Consider the following 8157-nt stretch of genomic DNA (forward strand, 5'->3'; position numbering starts at 1 on the left):
TAAAAAAAGTGCAGGAAGGTTATTTTGGAGCAGTACAGGACTTTGGTCAGGCCACAGCTGGAGCGCTGCATGCAGTTCTAGGGAAGGAGATGATTGCTTTGGAGGGGGTATAGATGAGATTCACCAGGATATTGCATGGGATGGAGCATCTTATCTATGAAGAGAGGCTGGATAAACTCAGGTTATTTTCTATAGAACAGAGAAGGTTGAGGAGGACCTGTTAGTGGTGTATAAGATTTGAGGGACATAAACAGGTTAGAGAGAAAACAGCTCTTCTTCTTAGTTGAAAGGCCAATAACAAGGAGGCACACATTTAAGGTGAAAGGCAAGAGGTTTAGAAGAGATTTGACGAAAACCTTTTGGGTGATAGAGGTCTGAAATGCACTGCCTTGGAAGATAAGTAAGGCAGGTAACCCTTAAAAGGACTCGCATGACCACTTGAAGTCTCAGAACATTCAAGGTTATGGACATACTGCTGGAAAGTGGGATTAATGTAGATTTAGTATATTTTTGGTGGTAGTACAGACTCGATGGACTGAAGGGCTTCTTCTGTACTCTGTGATTATGATTATCTGGCACATACCATTCATCAATTGAAGCCTGGATTAAAAATAGAAAGTATCAGAAATGCTCAGCTGTTCTAGCAGTGTTGGTAGAGGAAGAGTGGTCCAGGTCTTTTTGAGTATGGACATTGACTACTTCATATCTGAGGAATTACAAATAATGCTGCAATAAAATCTGCAGTTACTGCCATTGCTGTTTGAGTTCAAGTATCTCTGGACATTGGAGTGCATCTAGAAAAAATTAACAAACAGTGAAATTCACAGCTGACCTTGGAGGAACCTGTGTGGCAGAACTCACAGCACAGGAACAGATAAGTGCATAATTTTTAAATGTAACCTTGCTTTTAAATCTACAATAGTGAGTAAAGTGGGGTTGTTTCTTTATTATAAGTTTTATTGAGACCTGTCTCTTGATTAAATTTAAAAAATATAAACCATAAGTACAAAGTTAGCCTGGAGCAGTGTTTTTAGAGCTGTAAAACTGGGCTATTTTCTGGGTCTGTAGATTGTGAAGGAGCAAAGATGACCTTTAGTAGAGTGATGTGCTCTTCCTGTCAGATGTGGGAGATTAGGGAGAGTTTCCATTTTACTGGTGATTACATCTGCAAGAAGAGTGTTTGGTAGAGAATCCTATCAGATCACATGGATTGGTTGGAGCAGCAATTAGAAGCAATAAGGAATTTACAGGAGCAATGGGGTGTGATGGTTGGCAGTTATAGGAAGGGAGAAAAACCGCAGAAACAGGTAGATGGATTAACTCCAGAAAAGGTAAGAGAGGGTGTGCAGGAGTCTCCTGTGGCTATCACCATCTCAAATAAGAGTGGTTTTGGAAAATGTCGGGGTTGATGGACTCTCAGGGGAATTTAACACAAACAGCTAAGCTTCATGGCTCTAATGTAATGAAGGATATGTCAGGTTCCAAGCGATTGATTGTGATAGGGGACTTTCTAGTAGAGGCACAGACAGATGTTTCTGCATCCAGCAGTGAGAAATCAGAATGGTGTGTTGCCTCCCTCGTGCCAGGATCAAGGATATCTCAGAGAGGGTGCAGAATGTTCTCAAAGGGGAGAAAGACCAGCAGGAGGTCTTAGTCCACATTGGAACTAATGACATAGGAAGGGAAAAGGATGAGATTCTGAAGGGAGAATACAGAAAGTTAGGCAGAATATAAAAAGGAGGTCCAAGAAATAGAGTTAAGGAGAATCCACAGGAATTCTATAAATACATTAAGGACAAAAAAAGGTAATTAGAGAGAGAATACGGCCCCTCAAATATCAATAAGGCAGCCTATGTGCGGAACTGCAGAAGGAGAAAATGAGTATTTTGCATCAGTGTTTACTCTGGAGAAGGGCATGGAAGATATAGAATGTGGGGAAATAGATTGTGACATCTTGAAAAATGTCCATATTACAGAAGAGTTGGTGCTGGATGTTGTAAAATGCATAAAGGTGGATAATTCCCTATGACCTGATCGAGTGTACCCTCGAACTCTGTGGGAAGCAAGGGAAGTAGTTGTTGGGTTCCTTGCTGAGATACTTGAATCATCGACAGTCACAGGTGAGGTGCCGAAAGACTGGAGGTTAGCTAACGTGGTGCCATTATTTAAGAAAGGTGGAAAAGAAAAGCAAGGGAACTATAGACCGGTGACCCTGACATCCATAGTAGGAAAGTCGTTGGAGGGAGTCCTGAGGGACAGGATGTACATGTATTTGGAAAGGCAAGGACTGATTAGGGATAGTCAACATGGCTTTGTGCGTGGGAAATCATGTCTCACGAAGTTGAGTGTTTTAAGGAAGTAATGAAGAGGATTGATGAGGTCATAGAAGGGGATGTGGTCCATATGGACTTCAGTCAGGCATTCGACAAGGTTCCTTGTGGTAGACTGGTTAGCAGGGTTACATCTAGTGGAATACAGAGAGAACTAGCCGTTTGGATACAGAACTGGCTCGAAGGTAGAAGCCAGAGAGTGGTTGTGGAGGGTTACCTTTCAGACTGGAGTCCTGTGACCAGTGGTGTCTCGCAAGGATTGGTGCTGGGTCCACTGCTTTTTGTCACTTATATAAATGATTTGGATGTGAATGTAGTAGGTATAGGTAGTAAGTTTGCAGAAGACACCAAAATTGGTGGCATACTGGACAGCAAAGAAGGTTACCTCAGAGTACAACAGGATCTTGATCAGATAGAGTCGTAGAGATGTACAGCATGGAAACAGACCCTTTGTTCCAACCCGCCCATGCCAACCAGATATCCCAACACAATCTAGTCCCACCTGCCAGCATCCGGCCCATATCCCTCCAAACACTTTCTATTCATAAACCCATCCAAATGCCTCTTAATTGTACCAGCCTCCACCACTTCCTCTGGCAGCTCATTCCATACACGTAACACCCTCCGAATGAAAAGGTTGCCCCTTAGGTCTCTTTTATATCTTTCCCCTCTCACCTTAAACCTATGCCCTCTAGTTCTGGACTCCCCGACCCCAATGAAAAGACTTTGTCTATTTACCCTGTCCATGCCCTTCATAATTTTGTAAACCTCTATAAGGTCACCCCTCAGCCTCCAACGTTCCAGGGAAAACAGCCCCAGCCTGTTCAGCCTCTCCCTACAGCTCGAATCCTCCAACCTTGTCAACATCCTTGTAAATCTTTTCTGAACCCTTTCAAGTTTCACATCTTTTCGATAGGAAGGAGACCAGAATTGCACGCAATATTCCAACAGTGGCCTAACCAATGTCCTGTACAGCCGCAATATGACCTCCCAACTCCTGTACTCAATACTCTGACCAATAAAGGAAAGCATACCAAACGCCTTCTTCACTATCCTATCTACCTGCGACTCCACTTTCAAGGAGCTATGAACCTGCACTGCAAGGTCTCTTTGTTCAGCAACACTCCCTAGGACCTTACCATTAAGTATATAAGTCCTGCTAAGATTTGCTTTCCCAAAATGCAGCACCTTGCATTTATCTGAATTAAACTCCATCTGCCACTTCTCAGCCCATTGATCTATCTGTTATCTGAGGTAACTACGCTTCCAATTTTGGTGTCATCTGTAAACTTATTAATTGTACCTGTTATGCTCGCATCCAAATCATTTATGTAAATGACAAAAAGTCAAGGACCCAGCACCGATCCTTGTGGCACTCCACTGGTCACAGGCCCCCAGTCTGAAAAACAACCCTCCACCACCACCCTCTGTCTTCTATCTTTGAGCCAGTTCTGTATCCACATGGCTAGCTCTCCTTATATTCCATGAGATCTAACCTTGCTAATCAGTCTCCCATGGGGAACCTTGTTGAACGCCTTACTGAAGTTCATATAGATCACATCTACCACTCTGCCCTCATCAATCCTCTTTGTTACTTCTTCAAAAAACTCAATCAAGTTTGTGAGACATGATTTCACACGCATAAAGCCATGTTGACTATCCCTAATCAGTCCTTGCCTTTCCAAATACATGTACATCCTGTCCCTCAGGATTCCCTCCAACAACTTGCCCACCACCGAGGTCAGGCTCACTGGTCTGTAATTCCCTGGCTTGTCCTTACCACCCTTCTTAAACAGTGGCACCACATTTGCCAACCCCCATTCTTCCAGCACCTCACCTGTGACTATCAATGATACAAATAACTCAGCAAGAGGCCCAGCAATCACTTCTCTAGCTTCCCACAGAGTTCTCGGGTACACCTGATCAGGTCCTGGGGATTTATCCACCTTTAACCGTTTCAAGACATCCAGCACTTCCTCCTCTGTAATCTGGACATTTTGCAAGATGTCACCATTTATTTCCCTACAGTCTATATCTTCCATATCCTGTTCCACAGTAAATACTGATGCAAAATATTCATTTAGTATCTCCCCCATTTTCTGCGGCTCCACACAAAGGCTGCCTTGCTGATCTTTGATGGGCCCTATTCTCTCCTTAGTTACCCTTTTGTCCTTAATGTATTTATAAAAACCCTTTGGATTCTCCTTAATTCTATTTGCCAAAGCTATCTCATGTCCCCTTTTTGCCCTCCTGATTTCCCTCTTAAGTATACTCCTGCTGCCTTTACACTCTTCTAAGGATTAACTCAATCTATCCTGTCTATACCTTACATATGCTTCCTTCTTTTTCTTAACCAAACTCTCAATTACTTTAGTCATCCAGCATTCCCTATACTTACCAGCCTTTCCTTTCACCCTGACAGGAATATACTTTCTCTGGATTCTTGTTATCTCATTTCTGAAGGCTTCCCATCTTCCAGCCGTCCCTTTACTTGCAAACATCTGCCTCCAACCAGCTTTTGAAAGTTTTTGCCTAATACCGTCAAAATTGGCCTCTCTCCAATTTAGAACTTCAACTTTTAGATCTGGTCTATCCTTTTCCATCACTACTTTAAATCTAATAGATTTATGGTCACTGGCCGCAAAGTGCTCCCCCACTGACACCTCAGTCACCTGCCCTGCCTTATTTCCCAAGAGTAAGTCAAGTTTTGCACCTTCTCTAGTAGGTACATCCATGTACTGAATCAGAAAATTGTCTTGTACGCACTTAACAAATTTCCCTCCATCTAAACCCTTTACACTATGGCAATTTCAGTTTATGTTTGGAAAGTTAAAATCCCCTACCATAACCACCCTATTATTCTTACAGGTAGCTGAGATCTCCTTATAAGTTTGTTTCTCAATTTCCTTCTGATTATTAAGAGGTCTATAATACAATCCCAATAAGGTGACCATCCCTTTCTTATTTCTCAGTGCCACCCAAATAACTTCCCTGGATGTATCTCCGGGAATATCCTCCCTCAGCACAGGTGTAATGCTATCCCTTATCAAAAATGTCACTCCCCCTCCTCTCTTGCCTCCCTTTCTATTCTTCTTGTAGCATTTGTATCCTGGAACATTAAGCCACCAGTCCTGCCCATCCCTGAGCCATGTTTCCGTAATTGCTATGATATCCCAGTCCCATGTTCCTAACCATGCCCTGAGTTCATCTGTCTTCCCTGTTAGGCCCCTTGCGTTGAAATAAATGCGGTTTAATTTATTAGTCCTACCATGTCCCTGCTTGCCCTGACTGTTTGACTTGCTTCTGTTCTCAACTGTAGCAGTCTCAGATAAATCTCTTTCCTCACTATCTCCCACTCCCCTCCAGTTTACTCGTTTAAATCCTCCCAAGCTGCTCTATCAAATTTCCCTGCCAGTATATTAGTCCCCTTCCAATTTAGATGCAATACATCCTTCTTGTACAGGTCACTTCTACCCCAAAAGATTTCAATGATCCAAAAATGTGAATCCTTCTCCCAAACACCAGCTCCTCAGCCATACATTCATCTGCTCTATCCTCCTATTCCTGCCCTCACTAATTCATAGCACTGGGAGTACTCCAGATATTACTACTTTAGAGGACCTCCTTTTTAAATTTCTGCCTAACTCTCTGTAATCTTCCTGCAGAATCTCAACTTTTTCCATTCCTATATCGTTGGTTCCAATGTAGACAATGACCTCTTGCTGACCCCTCTTCCCCCCGAGAACATTCTGCACCCACTACAATACATCCTTGATCCTGGCACCAGGGAAGCAACACACCATTCTGCTTTTTCGCTGCTGGCCACAGAAACGTTAGTCTGTACCTCAGACTTCAGAATCCCCTAACACAATTGATCTATTGGAAGCCGACGTACCCCTCGTTGCATTAGAGCCAGTCTCAATACCAGAAACTTGGCTATTCGTGCTACGTTCCCCTGAGAATCCATCACCCCCTACATTTTGCAAAACAGCATACCTGTTTGAAATGGGTATATCCACAAAAGACTCCTGCCCTAGGTGCCTACTTCTCTTATCTTTCCTGGAGTTAACCCATCTATGTGACTGTATCTGAAACTCTCCCCCTTTCCTACAACTGCCATCCATCAAATACTGTTGCTGTTGCAAATTCCTCAATTGGTACATAAGTGTGAGGTGCTGCATTTTGGAAAGGCAAATCAGAACATGACAACAGACAATAGGTGCAGGAGTAGGCCATTCTGCCCTTCGAGCCAGCACCACCATTCATTATGATCATGGCTGATCATCCTCAATCAGTATCCTGTTCCTGCCTTATCCCCATAACCATTGATTCCACTATACTTAAGAGCTCTATCCAACTCTTTCTTGAAAGTATCCAGAGACTTGGCCTGCACAGCCTTCTGGGGCAGAGCATTCCACACACTCACCACTCTCTGGGTGAAGAAGTTTCTCCTCAACTCTGTTCTAAATGGCCTACCCCTTATTTTTATGGGACTCACCCATCAGCGGAAACATGCTTCCTGCCTCCAGAGTGTCCAATCCTTTAATAATCTTATACATCTCAATCAGATCCCCTCTCAGCCTTCTAAACTCAAGGGTATACAAGCCCAGTCGCTCCAATCTTTCAACGTAAGATAGTCCCGCCATTCCGGAAATTGACCTCGTGAACCTACGCTGCACTCCCTCAATAGCCAGAATGTCTTTCCTCAAATTTGGAGACCAAAACTGCACATAATATTCCAGGTGCGGTCTCACCAGTGCCCTGTACAGCTGCAGAAGAACCTCTTTGCTTCTATACTCAATTCCTCTTGTTATGAAGGCCAGCATGCTATTAGCTTTCTTCATTGCCTGCTGTACTTGCATGCTTGCTTTCATTGACTGATGTACAAGAACACCTTGATCTCGTTGTACTGCCCCTTTACCTAACTTGACTCCATTTAGGTAGTAATCTGCCTTCCTGTTCCTGCCACCAAAGTGGATAACCACACTAAACTGCATCTGTCCACTCACCTAACCTGTCCAGGTCACCCTGTAAGCTCCTAACATCCTCCTCACATTTCACCTTGCCACCCAGCTTTGTATCATCAGCAAGTTTGCTAATATTACTTTTAATACCATCACCTATATCATTAATGTATATTGTAAAAAGCTGCAGTCCCAGCACTGATCCCTGCGGTACCTCACTGGTCACTGCCTACCATTCCAAAAGGGAGCCATTTATCACTACTCTTTGTTTCCTGTCAGCCAACCAATTTTCAATCCAAGTCAGTATTTTGCCCCCAATACCATGCGCCGTAATTTTGCTCACTAACCTCCTATGTGGGACTTTATCAAAGGCTTTCTGAAAGCCCAGGTACACTACATCCACTGGATCTCCCTTGTCCATCTTCAGAGTTACATCCTCAAAATATTCCAGAAGATTAGTCAAGCATAATTTCCCCTTCATAAATCCATGCTGACTCTGATCTATCCTGTTACTGCTATCCAGAAATGTCATAATTTCATCCTTTATAATTGACTCCAGCATCTTTCCCACCACTGAGGTCAGACTAACTGGTCTATAATTCCCTTTCTCTCTCCCTCCTTTCTTAAAAAGTGGGACATTAGCCACCCTCCAATCCGCAGGAACTGATCCTGAATCTATAGAACATTGGAAAATGATCACCAATGCATCCACGACTTCTAGAGCCACCTCATTCAGTACCCTGAGATGTAGACCATCAGGTCCCGGGGACTTATCAGCCTTCAAACCTAACAGTCTCTCCAACACCAATTCCTGGCAAATATAAATTCCCATCAGTTCAGGTCCTTCAACCACTATTACCTCT

This window comes from Chiloscyllium plagiosum, unplaced genomic scaffold, assembly GCF_037043375.1.
Source record: "Chiloscyllium plagiosum isolate Xiang-an unplaced genomic scaffold, Cpla_swu_hap1 HiC_scaffold_9, whole genome shotgun sequence".
Lineage (NCBI taxonomy): Eukaryota > Metazoa > Chordata > Chondrichthyes > Orectolobiformes > Hemiscylliidae > Chiloscyllium > Chiloscyllium plagiosum.